The sequence below is a fragment of the Xenopus laevis genome, chromosome 1L (assembly GCF_017654675.1).
Source record: "Xenopus laevis strain J_2021 chromosome 1L, Xenopus_laevis_v10.1, whole genome shotgun sequence".
Classification (NCBI taxonomy): domain Eukaryota; kingdom Metazoa; phylum Chordata; class Amphibia; order Anura; family Pipidae; genus Xenopus; species Xenopus laevis.
In genome coordinates, this window is record NC_054371.1 from 219152850 (window position 1) to 219165156 (window position 12307).

Here is a 12307-nt window from a genome sequence, read left to right on the forward strand (position 1 = left end):
AGTCTCTGGGAAGGGAGTGTGACTGTGGGATAGCAGGTATAGTAGGGAGAGATGGTGCCTATAGTAACAGTGGATAATAGTCTCTGGGAAGGGAGTGTGACTGTGGGATAGCAGGTATAGTAGGGAGAGATGGTGTCTATAGTAACAGTGGGATAATAGTCTCTGGGAAGGGAGTGTGACTGTGGGATAGCAGGTATAGTAGGGAGAGATGGTGTCTATAGTAACAGTGGGATAATAGTCTCTGGGAAGGGAGTGTGGACTGTGGGATAGCAGGTATAGTAGGGAGAGATGGTGCCTATAGTAACAGTGGATAATAGTCTCTGGGAAGGGAGTGTGACTGTGGGATAGCAGGTATAGTAGGGAGAGATGGTGTCTATAGTAACAGTGGGATAATAGTCTCTGGGAAGGGAGTGTGACTGTGGGATAGCAGGTATAGTAGGGAGAGATTGTGCCTATAGTAACAGTGGGATAATAGTCTCTGGGAAGGGAGTGTGACTGTGGGATAGCAGGTATAGTAGGGAGAGATGGTGCCTATAGTAACAGTGGATAATAGTCTCTGGGAAGGGAGTGTGACTGTGGGATAGCAGGTATAGTAGGGAGAGATGGTGCCTATAGTAACAGTGGATAATAGTCTCTGGGAAGGGAGTGTGACTGTGGGATAGTAGGGAGAGATGGTGCCTATAGTAGTAGTAGGTTGTGGGATAGCACGTTACCTCCTGCCCGGCACATAATAAAAGTCTGCCAGTGACTGTATTTCCATGGTGTCCAGTGACATAGATATGCCATTTACTTCTATGTTTGTGCTGTGCCACTTCTGAAAATCTCCAGTTGTGTTTATTTCTCTTCTCTTTAGGCAGAATTCACTGATATATTGGGGGGGGGGTGCACTTTGGGCATAGACACTGCACCAAGAAACATCACATCTTATTTATAAGCAGTATTATCCCAAGAATGATGACATTGTTTATAACACTGACTTCTCACCCAGTGCCAAGGGAATGAATAATTAATTTACTGCTGTAACTTTATGTAACTTTTTTGCTGATCGGGGTCTAGGTTTTTTGCAGTTATAGTTTACGCAGCAAATGTAGTTTTTCTACACCCCCCCCCCCCTCTCAAAAATAAAACACATTCCTAAGATATTTGAGTGTTTATTTAGACTTCAGACAATGTGATTGGCTGTGAGACGGCTCAGTTAGACAGTTTGCCCTTTGGCTATTGATTAATAGACCAGACCTGCAGGGAATGTATTGCTCTCCCTTTCTCTATAAATTCCACTCACTTTGCATATGGAACTTTACGAAAGAAAAAGTAAATAATTGAAGAGTAGCACCTAATTCTTTCCAGTCTGAGTCTTTAGTGCAGGGACCTCAGGTCTTACAGATGTTCAGTAACAAGTATTGGATATCACGGCCTTGGGGTATTTCAATAGGAATTAGCTGTGTGCCACCTGTTTCTCCCCATTTTGATATTTCATCACTTAAATGTCATTTTATCCCAAAGCTGAATACATATTTGTTTTAGAAAACATACATCGAACAAGTTTCTAATATACATATAAAAAGGGGGGTATTTAATATTACCTTAAATATTTCCCTGGTTGGTCACTAGATGGAGACAAAGAGCCAGTATAACCTGCAATTACTTTAATTATACTATTTCTGTTTATTATCTGCATATTCACCCCAGGGTGTCTTATAATAACTACCAGTATATGACATTTACCCAGTATTCTACATATCCCCAGGGTCTTAGTAGCACATTAATATACATATTACACAGCACCAACAAATTTCAGGGTATTTCTTTGCATTGCAATCTAAATCTGATTATTGAGACATCCCCCTATGTGCATTGCCCTAATCATCCAAACTGCCAATGATATATTGTACACACCCTCTCCACCCCTTACTACACTGACACTCCAGTTACTATACTACATTACAGCAGACCCTGCAGTTGCAGGGGGCTCAGGAGTCTTAGGGGCCCAGTAAGGCCCTAATTAAAGGGCAACTTCAATACATCTGGGTAGAACCAGTCAACTAACACATATTTTGGGGCTCAAATTGAATTTGCTTTCAGGATTAGAGACATCTAGTTACGCCACTGATAGACACCCCCTATCCATCCTGCAACTCCCTGGTTGCAAATAAAGCATTGCACAGACCCCTTTCCTATGATTCAGTAATCAGGAACCCCAATAACTCTGCTCCCATCCCAGATATTGTACCTGTTGACACACTGCTTTTATAGGCAGACACTAGAGGGTTATTTATTAAACTCCGAGGATGGAAAAGTCTGATTCGGAAAATCCGGCATCTCAGACCTGTCGAGGTTGAATATAAGTTCATGGGAGAAGTCCCAATGATTTTTTGATGTGCGCTGGGTTTTGTGCAATACCCCGAAGTTTTCAGGGGAAAATTCCAAAAAATTGTGAAATTGTGTGCAAAGCAAATTTTCGGGAAAATGTTATAATAAATAAGCGTTAAAAACCTGAGCGGATTTGATCGGAGTTTGTAGCAGAAAATATTGAGATCGATTCGGACTTTGATAAATAACCTCCTAAGGGGCAGAATTATCAAGGGTCGAATTGAAATTTTAATTGTTTTAAAACAATTGATTTTTTCAATTTGTTTTGTAATAGTACAATCAAGGTAAGTAAACTGATTTATATAAAAGTCTTATGAGTGCATTTTTCAACATGCAAATTACACAAACAAATGCAAGAGAATGCGCAAAGGGTGAAATCTGCGATATTTTTGGATGGGGTGGTGCTATTCACATTTCCACAGTTACCGTTACAAATAAGTAGTGTGAATGCTAAGGACTAATTTTTCTTTTAATTAAAAAACAATGACAGCAAAACAAACAAAACAGATTAACTAAAATCTTCCCACTATTTGCCCTAAGTATGAATGTGTTGGACTTCCTTAATTACCTATAGGATAAGTTTTGGATTTCAGTTTTTTTTAAAAAAATTTGAATTTGATTTAAGGGATTAATCATACTCTGGCCCTTTAAGAACTCAAAAATCGACTATTAGCCACCTAAGACCTGCCGAATTGCTGTGTATTGGGAGCGGTCCAGGGATATATTTGGAGTAGTTTGCAGCCTACCTGACATTTGAATCAAGTTTTTAAAATCAGAATTGAATTCAAATGGAATACGATTTGAGTGTTCGGGTCGATTCCAGTCAAAAAAAAATTCAAAATTTTTATTTATAAATTTCGATTGGTCGAATTTAGAATTTATTGGAGTTTAGGGGGGTTTTTAAAAACAAATTCAACAAATTCAACCTTTGATAAATGTGCCTCTTAGTATTTATTTTTTAGCAGCAAGGGGCGCCCTTCTCCAGTACATTGTAGGGGTTGATGGTCCCCAGAGACTCCATAGCTGCTATGGAGTTTCTGGAGACCACCAACCATAGCTAATTAGCTAATACTCTGCTCAGCTCTGCTACAGGGGTCAATGACATGGCCTTTCTACTCATCAGTCCAGGGGGCTCCTCTTTGGATGTTAAGGGGGAAGGGTGGGCTGTGAGGCATAACGCTTTGGCCGGATAGGGAATACAGGTATGGGATGTGTTATGCAGAATGCTTGATACCGGGGGTTTTCTGAATAATGGATCTTTCTGTAATTTGAATCTTAATTCCTCAAGTCTACTAAAAAATCATGTTCATAAATAAATAAACCCAATAGGCTGGTTTTAATAAGGATTAATTATATCTTAGTCGGGATCAAGTACAAGCTACTGTTTTATTATTACAGAGAAAAAAAAATCATATGTAAAAAATGTAATAATTTGGATAAAATGGAGCCTATGGGAGACAGCCATCAGAGCTTTCTGGATATAGGTTTTTCTGGATAACAGATCCCATACCTGTATGTACAAAAGGGAACAGTCTTTCTGCAGGATTGGGTTCCTGGGGTACTCTGCTGATCTACATCTTGTAAAGAAGTGCTAAGTAAAAACCCACCAGGATTAGGTGAACCCCTAAGTCTAGAGACAGCCTATTTAGATTGTAAAGGGTTGTAGATCCAGATCCTGGGGTAGAGGCACCAGTGCAGAAAATAAGGTATGGAATCCATTATCCAGAAACCTCGAATAATGGGAAGACCATTTCCCCTAGACTTCACTTTATCCAAATAATCCAAAATGTTTAAAAATGATTTCCTTTTTCTCTGTAATAAGTGATGGGCGAATTTATTTGCCAGGCGCGAATTTGCAGCGAATTCGCGCGTTTCGCCTCCGGTGAATAAATTTGCGAAACGGGCGCGAAAATTCGGTGGCGTCCGCTTCTTGGACGCCGACACATTTTTGACAAAAAACGCACGCCGGCGTAAAAAAAACGGACGCCGGTGTCAAAAACGAGCGCAAATTCGCCCATCACTATCTGTAATAATAAAACAGTAGCTTGTACTTGATCCCAACTAAGATCTAATTAATCCTTATTGGAAATAAACCAGCCTATTGGGTTTAATTCTGTTTTAGTAGACTTAAGGTATGAAGATCCACATTACAGAAAGATCCATTATCCGGAAAACCCCAGGCCCCGAGCATTCTGGATAGAAGGTCCCATACCTGTACCTGATCGTGATATTATACTGTATGTGCCTTTGTGTCTATAATGTAACTCGGGGGTATAATTTCTGCATTTTCGTATAACTTGCATGTGCAGTTAATCATCTCATATTCAGGACCACTTTAAAAATGCCTGGGGCATGGGGCCAAAATCCTGTGACAGATGCTGGTAACTGTTGCATAATAGCGATCAGTTCTTTCTGTACAAAAAGTACTGTACAGCGTGTAATGTTCTCTCTAATGTTCTGAACTGGAGCCCACAGACAGTACAGTGTGCCCCCCCAGTGTGCCCCCGGATATTGCTCCCCAATTTAGACTATACCATTCACTTGCTTTTAGCAGAATCAGGGGACAGGATATCCCCCTCCCTCTAAAGGGGTTGTTCCCATTTGAGTTAACTGTTAGTATGATGTAGAGAGTGATATTCTGAGACAATTTGCAGTTGGTTTTCATTTTTTACTATTTGTAGTTTTTTTGAGTTATTTAGCTTTTTATTCAGCAGCTCTCCAGTTTGTAGTTTCAGCAATCTGGTTGCCAGGGTCCAAATTACCCTAGCAACCATGCACTGATTTGAATAAGAGACTGGAATATGAATAGGAGAGGCTTGAATAGAAAAATGAGTAATAAAAAGTAGCAATAACAATACATTTTGGAGTCTTACAGAGCACTTGATTTTTAGATGGGGTCAGTGACCCCCATTCGAAAGCTGGAAAGAGTCAGAAGAAGGAGGCAAATAAAAAAACTATAAGTAAAAAATGAAGGCTAATTTAAAAATTACTTAGGACTGAAAGGTGAACCAACCCTTTAAGTTATGGAGATTTAAATTACGGAAAACCCCAGGTCCCGAGCATTCTGGATAACAGGTCCCGTATATACACAAATAGCACAAACAGACAACCTAGGATCTTGCAGGTGTTTACCTTTACAAAAAAATATTCTTTTTTCTTTTCAGTGTAAATTGAAAAACATGGTAAAAATTGTTATCCTTATCACCACTGTTCTAAGTAGGGTTGCCACCTCACCCCTTTAAAACCGAACACATTTGGAATGCACAGCCTGCATGGCTAATTAGCAATTCATTTAGATGCATGGCTGCACATAAGGGAGGAACTCCACGATACGGCTCGAGCTGACACGTCACCATGCGACGAAACGCATGCGACGTGTCGGATGTTCTGAAGATAGACTGACTGTCGGATGAAGCGTTTTCATTAGAAAGTCGGATAAATGTAGTTCTTACTTGCGATTTCTCCTTCACTTCCTGTTATCTTCAGAACATCAGACAAATTGCATGCATTTCGTCGCATGGCGACGTGTTGGCTCGGGCCTCATCGCGGAGTTCCTCCCTAAATCAGTTCAGTCTGCAGCATGCATTATTGCTAATAAGTCATGCAGGCTGTGGATTCCATGGAGCAGATTTACTAAAGGGGCGAAGTAACCGTCGCTAGTAAAAATTCACCAGAAATCCCAACTGCAGTGACTGGCAATTTGCTAACAGGCGTAGAGGACAATTCACTAGAGAAAAAGACTGTCGCTATCGCAGTTTCGCACCCTGTTGCCAGGCGAGTTTTCGCTCATCCGAACGGTCGTTACTCCGCAAATTCACTAAAGTGCAAATTTTACAGAACGTAACCTCTTTCGCCAGAGTTTCCTTCACCACCTTAGACCTGGCGAATTGATAAGATGAAGCGACATCCTCCTCAATCTTATGTCAGTGACATCATAATCTGCAGTAAAGTTGTAAAAACGCTGGCGTTTTTTAATTTTTAAAGTGGAATGTCTTCAAAAGTCCTATTAAAGATTTTTGTGTTAAAAAAATTTTTTTAACCAATTTGAGGGGCATGCCACGTATGTTTTAGGGTTTGTGAAGCGAAGCTCACATGCACATCCTGGCCCTTAGGGATGGGCGAATTTTTTCGCTTTGTTTTGCTGCGGAAATGACGACCATAGACCTGTTTGACGCCCATAGACTATAATCGGCGTCAGCGAAATTTTGTCGGCAACATTTCGCCGGCGGCTAATTTTTGGCGAAACGGGTCCGATTCGCCCATCCCTAGTGGCCTTCTTTACTGCATGTAGCTAGGTGCTCAGTCCTTAAGGGAGAAGGCCCTTCCCAAAATCCAATGGAGTGAACAAACGAGGTACTGGCACACAATAGCAAATGCAACAGGGGGTTACCCCATGTATTTATTGTGTCAAGCAAAAGTTCACAACGTTTCAGTGACTGGCCCCTTCATCAGGTGATGTGGCAGTCATTAATTACAGCCCTTAAGTAGCCTAAAGGCCCTCCCACCAAGAAAAAAAATTCAAACAATCCAAAAGAAATACCAACATTTTTTTTAGAAAATATAATTTCAAATAGAAAGTCCATATAAATGTTAAAGTCCATATTGTCAGGCAAAAATCAATCCAGCTGAAAAAATAAAGCAAGGTAGAAAGATACTGAAAATCAAATATACAGATTAAAATTTCATAGCATAAGATATACTTTTCCTACTACTGAATAAGGTTACCTTTGCCTTGTAGTAATTCATTTCAGAAGTTTATCTGTAAAGTAAAAGATACACTAAAATTGAATTGAATTGATACAGATACAAAGTAACGACAGACAGATGTATTCAGTCTGGATACATAACATGGATACATTATACCCAATGATCAAATATAAATGGTTTTATAAGTAACACGTCAAACTGAACTCTTCATTTAGTCCCTTTGGTATTTGTGTTTGTAATAGCCAGATCCAATAGCTTTCACACTGTAACAATTTCTGTTTAAGGTTCTGTCTACTATTGACAACCACTTTCTCTAAAATCTACCATAATTGTGATATTCTATGTTGTTTCTCAAAAGAATGTTTGGCCAATGTGGTTTCATGTTTCTTGTGTTTATTGGATGTGGTGTTCTTATCAACTGCAGGTTGAAAATTACGTATAGTGGATTTGTTTTCATTTAGTCTTGTTTTAATTGGTCTGCTTGTTTGACCAAAGGGGCCATCCCCCAAAACATTGTGAACTTTTGCTTGACACAATAAACACATGGGGTACCCCACTGCTGCATTTGCTATTGTGTGCCAATACCTCGTTTGTTCACTCCATTGTTTTAGGGTGGGCTCGTGTCTAGGGCATTAAAGAATCTCTTTTGTCTTTATTTTGCTTCCTTGGACATGTGTAATAAAAAGTGGCCACTTCAAACATTTGCACCAAAAATAAAGATGAATATGTGACCTGTATGTACCCGCCCTATTCAAATTGACATTACAGTAAGAGAACTAACGAAGTTTCACTAGGCAGAATTGAACACTACCGAACGATTGCTAAAAAAATGTTGCACTGACCAATTAACTTCACGAAACTTCGCCAGCGTTCGGCTGCTGAGGCGCAACTTCGCATTTTAGTGAATTTGCCCCCATATTCTATATGTTCGGTTTTAAAGGGGTAAGGTGGCAACTCCAGTTCCAAGAAATTTTATAGAAGTTGAAAAGTATTTGTTTAACCATTTTATAATAAACTGATCCATATTCTGCATATTACAGAGTGTTTTATATTTCATTATATGAACCTACAAATTATTTGTTTAAAGAATAAGATGCTTTGCAATGAAACAAAATAAGAATATATCAATATATTTCGCAATTTAAAAGCAAAGGCTAAACTGCTTCCCAACATCAGTTCACACCAGGCAAATCTAAACAATCAGAGGCAATTACACGGGCTGGCAATTAGGAAGTTCTCAGCTGAACAGCAAAGTGTTATTCATGATGCTTCATCAGAAGGGAATTTTAGTAGTCGGTGAAGCCAAGGAACGAGAGAAAGCAATTGGCAGCTCCTAGTTCTTATTGACCTATAAATCCCTGAGATTCAACATGCAGCAACTTCCTCTAGATTGACGTGGTTGCCCATGTCTAACAGAGACCTCAGAATATTTATCTGTCCCAATTAGAGGATACTCCGTCCTTTTCATTCCAAATTAGGTCCATCCTGCGAATAACTTGTCCTAGGATGTTGGAATAACCTTAGACTGTATATTTTTACAGTTATCAGATATTTGATGTTTTATGGTCTAGTTGTTTTCAAGTAATGATAATCCTTGGGCAGTCTGTAGACCACTTAGATGGCCCTCTAGAAGATTATATTGAGCAGTTGCTGTCCAAGACTCAGTGATCATGATCCTACATGGTTGGACACCATAAAAACTACTGTGGCTATTCTCTTGATCATTTCTTTTTACTGATGTACTTGTTTTTAGGGAATGGTCACCTATAATCAGTCTATCTGTAGGTTTAAACTTGATCAAACTCTGTGGATGTTAATGGAAGTTGAATTACTTGTTTTGCCTCCTCTTACTCTATGTATCATTCCTCCTATGAGTGATGCAAAGGAACTTACACACAAATGCAGCTAATAATGTATTGAGCACTATCATTACAGACATTATCATACAGTAGGGTCAGGAATGAACATCTAAGTTTAGAAGGGTGGGAGTCCATAGGTTGGGTTTTGGGTTTAAGAATAGTTTGGTGAAGCAGCAAGGTGTAATAACAACTCACAATGACAATATAGACAAAAGAGGCAATTTCAATAACAGGCTATGGTCAGGGCAGGCAGCAAGAAAAGCAGAGTCTAATAAACGGGCTAAAGACAGGGCAGGCAACAGGCAAAGTAGAATTCAAATAACAGAACCAGAAAACTACTAAAGACAGAGAATTGGGAGCCAGACAATGATCAAAGGGATCAGAAACATGGAGCTTCAGGACAGAGGCAACAAACTACATCTCAGCGGTAACTACATGCAGATTACTATTACTATATTACTGGCACCTGGCCTTGAGACTGTTGGAGAAGAAAGGGAACATAGAGGAGGAAAAGCCTCCAGTAGCTCAACAGGGTAATGCATTGCTTCACTTTCTCACAGTCCAGGGGTTGAATCCAGACAGATCCTGTGAGGAAGGGAACAGAATGTATTACTGGCAAACATGGTCATTCATGAAAGCAATCTTATGAGTAGCAAATATGAGTGTTGATATATTTCCCTGCCAGTCCAGGGACTTCTTTTCATGTTTGTATTGTAAAACCTCTCATATGTTATATAAAAAAAAACCTTTTAAGTCTGCCTTTATTTCTTTAGTGCAAATAGAGTAGAAAAGTATGTTGCATGTCCATAGTATTATTGATGGTAGAGAAGGTGGGTCGCCAGGAGCTACACCAGAACTGGTAATGTCTTACAAGCAATGAGAGGAAAGAATGAAAGACTCTGTAACCTTCTGTAACCACAGCAAGAATTGGCTTTGGCGTACAGAAATTACAGTTATTCTCCAATTATAGATTATGGAGCTAAAACCACTTACACTCCCCAGTGAAAAACAATGAGAAAACATTGTTCTAGATCTAAATGTTGTGTATCACCCTCCACTTGTTATCTTTTATTTTTGGGGTCCCCTTGCCCCCGGGCCTCTTCTGAATTGGCCTCCTACCCCAGGATATATTTTCCCTAAGGCCTTTGATCCCTATCTCTGGATTCAATTCTCCCCCCTTCAATGAGTGTTTCTAAGAAAAATATGGTGACTTATCCTTCTTTCATGCGGGGAGTCACCTAATATCAGTGCACTGTGCTTCTGCGTATGTCCCATACATAAACATGTGTTCATACATATATAATAGGGTTTAAATCATAACATTTTCCATATTTTCATCCTGCATACTAATACACATGTCCATTTGGTAGCCCAGCTGTGCTCAGCACAACCTATCTCTCAGTCACCAGGTACAGCATGTAGACATCATTGGCTGTGGCAGGTTCGCTCAAATTACATTAGTGAGGAGGAACTAGGTCTAGACAGAAATCAGTAGTTAAAGAGCTAAGGATATGCTGCACCCAAAGAACAGAAGGGGGACCAGATCACTAATGAGAAGCAGTTGGGTTCCCCACTGACCTGGTGCCACGCTGGTGTAGCTCCTGAAGGCGCTTCGATGGTTGGGCCGGTTACTTTCTGTATATTGTGCATTGCATAACAGCCGCCAGGATAATTTTGGATATCGCTATTCATAGTGGGAAGGCAGAAAAGAACTTCACTATCTGCATTTTGACTTCTTTACTTTTGCATTATTAAACTCATCGAAAAAGTTCAAGGTTGAAGGGCTGCTACACTGGAAGCATTAATACATTAAATTGGCCAGATTCAGTTCAATCCCTGGTAAGTGCATAAATACTGAATAGCGTAAAGTTATTTTTTATTAATTATGTTTCTAAATTATATAGAAGGAAGTATGGGATGACAACAAAAAATTAAAAAATTGTGGGGGTAATGCATAAAACAGGAAAATTGTATGTTGATGGCAAAATATCAACACCGGTTGCTGTGGGTTACTTGGCAAACTTTGGCTGTGTTTGTGCCTAAAGCCAATCGTAATCTTCCAAAGTGGGTATGTAGGAAGCACTGGAAATGCATCAGTACAGTGCTACGCAATATGTTGGCGCTATATAAATACATGTTAATAATAAAATAATAATATATGAACCTGTGAGGGCCAAAATCCAAAAATGGTAAGGCTTTTGGAATGTGACTCGAGAGCATGTTACGTACAAGTGTCTGCGAGATGCTCTAGTTGTTGTAGGATGCACAAAGAGGGGCCCCACAATGCTCTAGTTGTTGTAGGATGAGTAATGGATAGTAGGTATAGTAGAGCAAGATGACTTTCATAAATGTGTTCCAACTTCCAACCTTTTATTTGTCATTGTTGCACATCAAATGTAGGTCCAAGAGTGAGACATTGGCTCTGATATCTAATTTGTGTTTTCATCTACCTACAATCTTGTAGTAGATTCAGGAGGCTGAGTGCATTTCAGTAGAACTATTTAGGGTAGAGGGACCGAGACTGAGGTCCACATGTCACCCCATGCACTTTGCACCCTACATTACACAAGGACAAAGGCAGTGCTGCATTCATGAGGGCCTCATTTATACCACTTTTTGTACTTTTCACCCTACTTTACACTTGGTGCTCATAGCCATGGAGAGCAAACACATGTGGCTATGGGTAGGGAAGGGTTTGTTTTTTTGATGTTGACTAGAAAACAATGTAGGGATTCATCTATCTTGACAACTGTTTTGTCTTTCAGCTTTGTGTTGCTGGGTAATCAGTAATATAAGATATGGTTTAGCATTAGCACTTGGTTCAATTGTGACCTCTAACTTGGTGTTTTCAGCTATCTACAGATTTGTCTTTGGCTGGGAGTAAGTGGTGTATCATATGACTTCTTCGGAATGGCAACATGTTTAGTATCAATGTTTATTTCAGATTAAATCCCTTTGACATTAAGTATGACTTTTGCAATGTGTTCTGCTTTTGTTGACCTTCAACAAGTAAAGACAACTCATTTAGCTACTGAATTCCCATTCTGCCATTGAGGTAACATGCCCTGCTTGCTCTTTTACATTTCCATGGAAGACGTTTTGGAAGAAAAATTCTTTCCAAAGAATGATATAATATAACGTTCCATACAATATTGCACCAAATTAATTTTATTGCCCAGGTACAAGGTCTGGCCCAATGAAGTGGTTGTAAAAACCTCATTCAGAATGGAATATGGTCAAAACCAAAGTTTTAGCTTCATTTGTCTATAAAGGTTTTTATTCCTCAAGGTCATGGCTTAAAGAATCTAGTAGTTTTAATTCTAAGTCAACGGAACTTGCCGAGTACTACTCATTCATTCATCAAGTTCGAT

General features: G+C 39.5%; 1 protein-coding gene across 2 annotated transcripts in view; it reads left to right on the plus strand.

Moving 5' to 3' along the window:
- The window catches only part of alpk2.L (alpha kinase 2 L homeolog), a 62383-nt gene that overhangs the window by 6489 nt on the left and 43587 nt on the right, over positions 1-12307 (plus strand). The window contains exon 1 of one of the 2 annotated variants that reach the window (XM_041569896.1): positions 5410-5445. The exons of the other annotated variant lie outside the window; for it this stretch is intronic. The gene's annotated coding sequence lies outside the window, so the exon portion shown is untranslated. Of the gene's footprint in view, positions 1-5409; positions 5446-12307 lie in introns of those variants that run through there. 2 annotated transcript variants of the gene reach the window in all.